Source organism: Rattus norvegicus, chromosome 1 (assembly GCF_021556685.1).
Source record: "Rattus norvegicus strain SHRSP/BbbUtx chromosome 1, alternate assembly SHRSP_T2T, whole genome shotgun sequence".
In the NCBI taxonomy this organism is placed as follows: Eukaryota; Metazoa; Chordata; class Mammalia; order Rodentia; family Muridae; genus Rattus; species Rattus norvegicus.
Genome location: NC_141534.1, coordinates 64,491,652 through 64,502,130, shown reverse-complemented (window position 1 = coordinate 64,502,130; position 10,479 = coordinate 64,491,652). Strand labels below are relative to the sequence as shown.

Sequence of the window (10,479 nt, the reverse complement as noted above, 5' to 3'; positions counted from 1 at the left end):
TAACTTCTCCACAGAGAAAGCTTATGAGCTTTGCTGATGCATCTATTAGGCGTTTGGGGGATTCAAACTCAAGTCTCTGCCCAGTCCTGCAGCTTTGTCTCAGGTGTTTGATGATAACCTAGAGCCTTTCTGAGGATTTATGAGAACAGTGTCCTCTTGATGGGTCAGTTTAGAAACAGCCTTGTCTTTAAAAAAAGAAAACTATACCATCAGTTTGAGGCTAATTCTTCAGAATTCAAAGATAACGTGACACCCTGAGTGTAGACATGAGGACTTTAAAGCAGGATGCAGAGTAAACATTCAAAACAGAGAACTATGGACAGCTAAACATCTTACAGGGTTTTATTTCTAACAGCCTAAAGTCTTTCCATAGCCCATAGAAGCCACGGTCTCAGAGTCCTTCCCAACCATGTTGACAGGTCCTATTGTGACCTCATGAGGAGCGATTGTGAGGCGGCCCAGCAAACACATATTAAGCTGTTGCCAGGCCTGGAATTCTTTGAGTGCTTTGAGAGGAGGTGTGGAGTGGAGCCCTCTGCGACTTGGTTGTATCTAGTGAGCTGTGTGTGGTTGTATGGAATTTTACTGTACTGTGTATATGTGTATGTATCAGTGTGTGTAAGAGAGTGTGTGTTGACAGATTGGCCTGTGTGTGAGTGCGTGTACACTTTTGCCTGTGTGTTTGTCAGTATATGTAGGAGTGTGTGAGTTTACAGGTTTGTATGTGTGTATGTGTTTGTATGTGTGTATGTCTTCTTGTGCGTATGTGTATCCCTGTGTGTATGTGTGTATGTGTCTGACGTGTGTTTTTCCAGCTTTGCTTGTGTGTAAGTATGCGTGTTTTGTGTGAATCTGGGTGTTTGTAAGAGTTTGTGTGAGTATAAGTTCACTTCTGTGTATTTCTGTGTGTGTGCCTGTGTGTGTGCCTGTGCCTGTGTGAGTGCCTGTGTGTGTGTGTGTGTGTGTGTGTGTGTGTGTGTCTGTGTGTGCACGTGCCCATCCCCTTTTGCCCCTTGTATCTATATTACCTGCACCTCAGTGCAAGAGAGTGTAGAGGCCAGAAGTCACCCCGGCTGCTGTTCCTGAGGTAGGTTCTCAACCTTATTTTCAAGACAGGCTCTCTCACTGGCCTGCAGCTGCCCAAGTATCTGGGCTGGCTGACCAGTCGCTCCCAGGCATTTGGTATGCCAACCCCATAATATCAGTTTAAAGGCCTATGGAGATGGCTGGCTGCCTATTTCTTGATTGATTGATTGATTTTTGGATGACTTCAAGAGAAAGAATCAGGTCACATATTGCCACGCCACTGGCTATTTCCTTATTGGGGTTTTGTTTTTGTTTTATTTATTTATTTATTTATTATGGATTGCTGGTTTCATTTTTTAGTGATTTTTATGTTATCACATGCTATATTACTGCTTTGATTATTTACGGTTCTGCAGTCGGATGATTCACTCTATCTCCATTTTCAATGTCCTGCGGTTTCATCCTTTTACATTATTCCTGTTTCTCTATTTATTGAGTACAAGCAATCATTGGCTTAGACTTGATACAAATTTGCCCTTTGTGACACTTTGACTCTTCGGCCTTTGTTTAAGGTTTACTATTCACTGATATTTAACTGCCTTATTCCTTGTGGTTGGTTAATTTTAATTTTCAGTATTTTGCTCTGGAGAGTTGTGGATTTTTGTGGATCACTAGGTCCTGAAATTCAATGGAGTTTTCCCTTAAGTGTTGGCTTTTTATATTTGTTTGTTTTGTCTTATACTAATTCTTTCTCCTCTCATTTCTTTCATCTGTTTTTTTTTCTTCAATGAACATCTATTCATAGTATTGACCATCTTTGGCCGCCCAATCCTATTGTAGTATGACGATTTTTATTTTCATCATTGCATTTAGTATGTGTGTGCTCTTGGCTTTCTCTTTTGGGGTTGGTTATTTGGGTGGCTTTTACTTATGACTCTTCATATTTTCCCCTTAACTTTTTCATAATTTTGCTCTATTTTTCTAGTCTAGTTTTTACTTTGTCTTTGTGTTTTTTTTTCTTTTTCTTTTGTTTGTTTCTTTTAGGTACCACATGTGTAATTTTAGCTCCTATATTGCTCCATCTTTTTCATTATTTGATTCCATTTTTGTTATTTTTAGGTAGCATTAGTACTGATAAAATGCCTACAGAGACTGAGGAGGAGTTACCAACCCCTACACCCGAGCCCAGTATCTCTGAGGAGGGCAACTTCCATTCCCAATACGAAGTATTGGGGACAATTGGGCAAGGGGGCAACGCCAAAGTCCTCCTGGCCCACCACCGGCTCACAGGAACCCCGGTGGCTGTCAAAGTTCTGCGAAAGGACAAGCAGTGGTTCCAGCCAGCCATGATGGAAGCAAACATAATGAGAAAGATCAACCACCCCAACATAGTGTCTCTCATACAAGTTATTGAAAAGGAAACGAGAATATACCTCATAATGGAGCTGGTGGAAGGCCAAGAACTCTACCAGTACATCAGAGAGTCAGGGCACATAGAGGAGGATGAGGCCCGGCAAATATTTGAACAGATATTGTCAGCAGTGAGCTACTGCCATGGAAAGGGGATTGTTCACCGAGACCTCAAACTGGACAATATAATGATTGATAAAAACAAAAAGGTCAAAGTCATCGACTTTGGGCTTAGCACCCAATTTCAACCTGGAAATATGCTAAACCACCACTGCGGCACGTACTCTTTTGGTTCCCCTGAACTCCTCCTTGGCCATCGGTATGACGGGCTGAAGAATGATATGTGGATTATAGGAGTGGTCTTGTACTGTATGGTAGTGGGAAAGCTCCCATTTGATTCAGTGATCATCCAAGAACTGCAAAGACAAGTAGTGGCAGGGGTATATCCTGCTCCCTGTGGGGTTTCAAAAGAACTGGAGGACCTCCTTAGTAAATTACTGAGGGTAAATCCCAACTTTAGACCAACAGCAAGAAAGGCGATGAAACACCCTTGGTTCAAAGAACACTGGAACGGATTGATAGGTCCCTATGAAGAACTGCTTCCCCTCACACCAGACCCGGCCATTTTGGATGCCATGAAAAGCATTGGATTCCAAACCTCTGTAGTAAAACACTCTTTAAAACAAAGAAAATATAATGAGGAAATGGCAACTTATTTCTTTCTACAAAAGCAGGCTCTCCAGGGGGATGGCTGCACAGCCCAGGCACAGCAAGTGAGTCCCGTTGCAGCCCCATTTCCTAGCCTTGATCCTGCTGCTGCTTTTAGATTAGAACCAAAGAGGAGTGGAAGCCTGCCAGTCCTTGGCACCTTGCGGGTGTCATCCTCCCATGGTCACGTATCTCACTATGGCCAGAATGCTCATCCAAAAGGAGGCAAAAGATCCACTGTGGCTGGTCGTCTCAGGCCTCTACCGATGACACCTACACAGGACCACTATCACAAATGTGCTGTGAGTGTCCCATGCATTCAAACAACAAGCATCTTCAGTGAGAAGAGTAGCAATAAGGAAATCAAAGAAGACAACCCTCTCTCCCACAGAGCCCCATTAGAGGATAAGCCCATCCCCAGCAGGGTCCGGCACAGAGGTTTTAAGGGGTGGACCAGGAATATAGCAAATGCCCTGATAAAGCTGTGTTGCTGCATGCCAAGGAGAAAGAAACCTCGCCTGGGGCAGAACAGAATCTCCCCCCAGAAATGAGCCACAGGGAGAGTCCAGAGAACAAGCAGCAGGCATAGCCCAGGTACCTTTGTGCTTTGTCCTTTTCAGTTTGCTCTATGCTGGTCCTTCCTCTGTCTCTGGTTTCCATTTTCCCCACAATTCTTACCTTGTATCTGCTCTAAGTTCTTTATGAGGTTTCCCCAACACCAAGCCTTCTCCCTCTTCTTGATTTCTCCTCTTCCCAGCAGCGACCCAATAGGATTGATGAGTTCCACACTCTACAGAGTTTTCTAGTTGGCCCATCCCTTCAGATGGACTCTAGCTCCCCCTTAGGCCAATAGCTCCCACAGGGTGAGGACAAGAGGTTCATGGGCTCATGGACTCCTCCAGGGGCTACTGATCTTTTCACATGTGGTCATCAATCACAAGTGCTGCAGAACAGAGTCTTATGTTTTCAAATGTAACATCCCATTCCATTAAGCCTCAAAACTAATTAACAAGGTTTGTCATTGAATAAGTATCAACAACCTAGTTTGTGGGTTATAGTTGATGGTCAGAATCCTGCATGCATGCATATTGTTTTGCATACTGGTTTTTTTTTGTTCCTAAGACCTAGTGATCTATTGAATTTTATAGGTAGTAGTTCTAAATGTTTTCTTTCAAAGACCTCAACTGAGAAGTAGAAAAAAGAAGTTATAATATAGTAAGGCAAATCAAAGCCCCAAATGGTAAGCTAAGAATTCTACCTCACTGTCTTTTTTGCTTGGAATAAATTGTCTTGTCTATTTCACAGTGTCATCTGGAAATTCTTTCATGTCCTCAGTATAAACAGTAGGTGATTTCAGACACATGGCAATGGAAAAGACACCAGCAGAAACTACAGCAGCAAGAGGAGTAGCAACAATAGCAGAAGCAGCATTAGGCACAGCAGCAGCAGGAGGAGGAGAACGAGGAGCGAAGGAGGAGGAGGAGGAGGAAGATGAAGAGAGGAGGAGAAAGAAGAGGAGGAGGAGGAAGAGAAGGAAGAGGAAGAGAAAGAGGAGGATGAAGAGCAGGGGGAAGATTTTGATTCCCTGTCCCCGTGAGAATTGCTGATGACTACTTCTGGACACAGATATCATGCTGAGAACTGTTTATCAAAATGATTTAACAGAATATTAATTTTCATAGAACATGTCAATGTTCCTGAGGGCATGCAGCCCTGGAAAAGAGAGCCAGATGGCAGAGGCAAGCAGTGTGGAATGTTCTTAGTGAGGAAGACCTTCTCAAAGCTGATGAAGTAATAGGTATGAAGGAGCATTTCATGGATGTCACGGTCCCATGCCCCTGTGTCAGGGCACACAGAGCTCCTAGCCATGCATCCTGCGTGAGAGGGGACCTGGAATATTCCCTGATCCCAACAGGGTCCTGGATTGCATGGTTCCCCCTCAGTCATGGTCCTCCCTGTGCCTCATGGGGTACGCAGCTTCTACGGGCTGAATTTATATCAGTGATTAACTGGAGCTGGACCACAACCACACCACAGGCAAGCCCTGGGCACTGAGGACATTAAGAGCAGCAGACAACATCTCCTCTGCTGCTTCTGACTCTGCTCCACAAGCCAGGCAGCTCCCACACAGCAGGCATCCAGCCTAACTCCCAGCAGGGAGAGTGTGAGATGTCTGTGGATGAGCCCACAGGGATTACAGGTTTCTGTGGGAAGACATCTGGTAGCTTCTGGAGCAGCTGCAGCAGCCAGGACACATGAACTACAGTGGAGGTGAGCTATAGGAACAGGTAGCAAGGAGCCTGATCTGGCCAATGCTGATCTGAATCCCTGAGGACAGGCTGGAATGGTCACTCAGGGCTATTAGAGTGAAGGCCAGCCAAGGGCATACAATGTGTCACTGACATTCTCAAAGTCTTGTCCAGGAAAAAAACCACTGGCCTTGACCACTAAAGTTGAGTCCAGACTCATGGGCTACAGGATAGCAGATTGAACTGAGTCTGAATTCCCATGAGTATGACCTCTGGCTGCTCCCTAGGCTCAGTATAGATGAGCATGAGAAGGCACCATTGCTGTGTTTGCAGGAGTAGCAGAGAGCTTGGAATACATGACCCACTCCTAACCCAGACTGGAGCCACTCTGGGGAGGAGATGGCATCATTTGAGAGATGGGCTTATGCGGGACACTGTGCTCTGGTTTGTGGCACATACAGCTCCTGTCTTTCTTGCTGACAGTTCAGATCCACAGCTGGCCTCATCACGGACAGTCCCATGAGAAGTGGGTGTTTTGTTCCCTCTTCCCAGTTAGGGCAGAAACAAGCCCAGACGCAGTGAGTAAGGACAGTGCTTCTGTCTTGACCCAGCTTCCTTGTCCTCCCCCCTCCCCCAACTCATATCAGGAGCCACCCAGAGACCTTCATAGGAGTGTGGGTCATGTTAATCGGAATGCACAGCTGGAGATTAAATTCTGGGTAAGGTCTCCATACAGCCCTGGTGGCTCCCACACCCTGCCTACCTAAGTTTTCCCAATTGGGTCCTCAGGGTCGTGGAGAATCTTCTACAGGCTGCCATGAAAATACAGCCAGTTTCTTGGTAACATTGTGTTTAGCAGAGGTTCTCTGCTTCAGGCACAGAGCCTTCCAGTGAGAGGGTTTGCTGAGTAGCACACCAGGACCAGAAAAGTGTAGAGCCCTCCAGTGGTAGACATGAAGTACTGCAGGAGTTTATTTCCTGATTTCTTCACATCTACCTTGTTCTAAAGGCTTTTTGTCAGACACATAGGGACCTAAGAAACTTGAGTTTGCACCCACATAGGGAACCCAGGACACTAAACCAGCCGCCCTGTTAAACATCGTCAGAGGACAGTCTGGGCTCTGTGTTTATAGAATGGCTCTAGACTGGTATGAAGACTGATTGACCAGCCAGTCAAGGAGAGTTAGGGACAGTTAGAGACTTGGAGGAGAGCATGAGCGGCAGACACAGCAGAGTCCAGGCCAACAGTGGAACCAGTTCATTTAATAGAGAAGCATATGCCCTCCCAAAAGGCTGTCAGCTTAAGGCACTGCACTGAAGACCTGACCCAATAACATGCCCAATTTACACATCACCCACCTGTGGCTTGTGGAGGGTCCTCAGGGTAGATCCTAAAGTCCATCATGGCTGAAAGGCAGAAGTTTGCACATCATTGCAATGTGGAGGCTACTCTCTACTGATGGGACCCACACACTCTGTGAAAAAGTTTGCTTAAGTGAAAGTTGGCCGTCCTTGAACTCTCTGGTCTTCCAGGGTAGTGTGTGTTGACCACATGCAGAGCCATTCCTGAAAAACGTAAGAGCCAAAATTCAACAATAGGGAGAGAATCCTGTGCCAGATGGAATCCCTCAGGCCAGTGCGGATTCAGAGACATCCTATGCCATGGCATGGTGGCTCCCAAGAACTTCTAGGGTCAATGTGAGCCACACCAGAGGCCACAGTCTATCCTGGGAGAACATTAAAGTATCTGGAATTATCAGGGACCCTAAGGTAGGTTCGTCAGGATATGGAGCTGATGCATGGTGGGATGCTTGTAGGATACAGCCTAAGGCAACGTAGAGGAAAGTGTGTTATGAGAGCTAAGACAGAGCAACCACACAGTCTGAGAACAAGTTTGCTTAAGTGAAATTTGGCCGTCCTTGAACTCTCTGTTCTTCCAGGGTAGGATGTCCTATCGGGCCCAGGACAGAGCGACTATGCCAGAATTACAATGGTCTGTAATAGAGATGGAGAATGTGTCAGGATGGGACTTGGGCAGTGGATGGAGCTCTATGACTGCAAAGCCTGCCTAGGCTCCCAGGACCCAGAGCTGGCTGCTGCAGGAAGTCCTAGATCACAACTCTGCCGTTCCTCTTCCCAGGTCTTGCTTTTAACTACTGGACCCAACACAAAGCCTCCCTTGCAGGCTTACCAGAGCATGAAAACGAAATGGCCACCTCCTGTAACAAGAAACACTTCTAGAAGAGGAAGGAGACATCAATACATTCACAAAACCTTCAACTCGAAATCTGTCTTGCCAATAAGTGTGCAGGGATAAAGGTAAAGCAGATATTGAGGGACCAACCAGTCAATGACTGACACAAAGTGAGATCTGTCTCATGTGACAGACACAACCTCTGATGCTATTTATGATATTCTTTCTGATTCACTTGCAGACAGAAAAGTAGCACACCTGTCTCCAGAGGCTTCACTCAGCAGCTGAAAGCCACAGCCAATCCTCAGATGGAGCCCGGGAAGTCTTGTGGAAGAGTGGGGGGAGAGTGACAAGGAAACTGGTTGGGTTAAAACACTACAAGAAGTCCCCTACCGTCAGATACCTTGGACCATGGAGTATGCTAGAGCCTGTGCAACCAACCCCAGAGCCAGGTTAGCTATCTGCAGTTGGTCTCCATGTGGGTCATCTGACAAGTAGATCCAGGGCTGTCTCAGTCTGTGTTGCCTGCCATTGGATCTGTTCCCCATACCCGGACTGCCTGATTGTAAATCTGTGGGGCAGAATGTGCTCGGTCCACCTGGGACTAGATGTCCCGGGGTGGTGTGGTACCCAGGGACTCTCCCCTTGTCCAAAAAGAAGGGAGAGCATTATGGTAGAAAGGATTTGTAAGGTGGGACTGGGAAGGGAAGAGGGAGAGTGACTGGGATCAGGATGTAACCTGAATAAAGAAGACATTATTGGAAGTAAAAAAGTTAGCCTGGAAAATGGAAAGATTGATAAGTGGCTAAGAGCACTGAATGCTCTTCCAGAGGTCCTGAGTTCAAATCCCAGCAAACACATGGAGGCTCACAAATGTCTCTAATGACATCTGATGCCCTCTCTGGTCTTTCTAAATACAGCTACCCTGTACGTATGCATAACGAATGATTGATTGAATGAAAGAATGAATGAATAAATAAATAAATTTTACCTAGTCTTAGTTATCAGGCAATGAATAAAATGTCGAGATGATGTTCAAACCCATGTCATGGATTGCCTGTATGTTTTAGATCTGCAGGAAACATCTCAACAAAGAACAAGAGAGGCTGGAGAAGAATGGGGAAGGGTTTGATCCCTGAAGTTCCACAGTGTCCACTAGCACAGCACTTGTCCTTGGGAGATGACATCTTTCACTCTTCCAGACTGTTGCACCAATCAGAATTACAAGCTCTGTGGATGAACCTGTAAAAGAGGACAGTTGCTCTTGGGCCAATATGGAGGTTCCTGACCTCTCAGCAAGCTCACTGCTGACTTTTGTGGTCTCTGGAGGGTGAGCAAAATGAAGACACACAGTGTAGCCTCAGGTTGAGTCAGCCAGGCCCAGAGGGCTCAGTGGTGTCTCTCAGATTCCCAGGCCCTCCCTGAGATTGAACACACTACACAGTGTAAGAGGATTAGGGGATAACCAGGAAATGCAGTTGCTCAGGTGTCTGGCTCTGTAGGAGGGAAATAAATCACAGTGGGAAGCTTCAGGACAGTCAGGTGACCTGAGCCCTCCACAGAGTCTAAGTCCAGACTCACAGACATTCATCTGTCCACAAGTCTCCTAAACACAGGCCTTGACTGACCTGCAGTCCAGAGTATGTTATTATACAGTGTCGCTTAGAGAGAGGACATACTTTCCAATTAGGCCTTTTCTGTGTCACACTGAGACTGGGTTTATGGTACAGCTGATGCAGATGGGGACTGGCCACAAGTGGCAGTCTATCGCAGATCATTAAATAAATAAATAAATAAATAAATAAATAAATAAATAAATAAATAAATAAATACATACATACATACATACATACATACATACTTATCTCACTGCCTGCAATCCTCATTGTCACCACAAGGGAGCGCTGCTTTGACCTTCTCAGAAAGAAAAGCTGACTTCCCTCAGGGAAATGGATGGATGGATGGATGGATGGATGGATGGATGGATGGATGGATGGATGGATGGATGGGTGGGTGGGTGCATGGATGGATGGATGGATGGATGGATGGATGGATGGATGGATGGATGGATGGACAGAGAGAGAAGTGATTTGACTTAATCAGTTTCTTCCAGTCCTACTTTTCTGGTCGAAAACACACTGAACATGTCTGCTGCAATTGCTTGTTCTTCATTTCTGCTTTCTTTGGCTGTTCATTCAAGGCAGCTCCCTTAGAATCTGCTCATCTCAATAAAGGTCCATCTGTGGAATGTATAGCTTCTCAGTTAGGAGCTAAGGGATTCTTGGAAGGAGTTCCCAAAATCCCCTCTGGGGCAGTTTGCCAGTGTTCTCTACTTCAGACAGCAGCTGCATGAAGCAAACACACACCTGTCTGTACATTCCAGCTTGGGTGCACATCACAGTGCACCTGCCCCAGGGTCCCTGCCAGTTGCACATGCCACAGGGTCACTACTGCAAGATCCCTTCCCCAGGACTCCTGCCCCATTGCATCTCCCCCAGGATCCCTGCTCTGTTGTAATTGAACCAGGGTCCCTGCCCTGTTTCACCTGGCTCAGGATTCCTACTCAATTTTACTGTCCCAAAATCCCTGGCCAACTGCACCAGCCTCAGGGATCCAGTCTCATTGTTCCCACCCTGGAGCAGCTTCCTGAAAGTGCCGACTAATTGTCCCGAGGTGGCATACTTGAAAATCTAACTCAAAGATCTCGCCAGTCAGAACCCATTTTCTTTCCTGGCACCAAGTAGATATTAGCAGGGCTTCATCACCTTCCCTTTCTCGATCCCTTCTCACAGTTGGCCATGTGGAAGCAAATAAACTGGCAGCAGAACATGGCATAGTCACCCAGGGTATCAGCACTCCTAGAATTCTCATGAGATGGGCTGCTCTGACAGG

General features: G+C 46.1%; 1 pseudogene across 2 annotated transcripts; it reads left to right on the top strand.

Moving 5' to 3' along the window:
- The first annotated feature begins 2,151 nt into the window (after positions 1–2,151).
- LOC147996724 (sperm motility kinase Y pseudogene) lies at positions 2,152–9,366 on the top strand (annotated as a pseudogene). 2 transcript variants are annotated; one of them, XR_015654567.1, is made up of 5 exons: positions 2,152–3,738; positions 4,450–5,415; positions 7,534–7,712; positions 7,829–8,039; positions 8,658–9,366. The product of XR_015654567.1 is annotated as a sperm motility kinase Y pseudogene, transcript variant X2 (transcript). The 2 variants fall into 2 exon arrangements; XR_015654570.1 differs by lacking the exons at positions 4,450–5,415; positions 7,534–7,712; positions 7,829–8,039; positions 8,658–9,366 and having other exon boundaries at positions 2,154–3,734.
- The last annotated feature ends 1,113 nt before the right edge of the window (positions 9,367–10,479 follow it).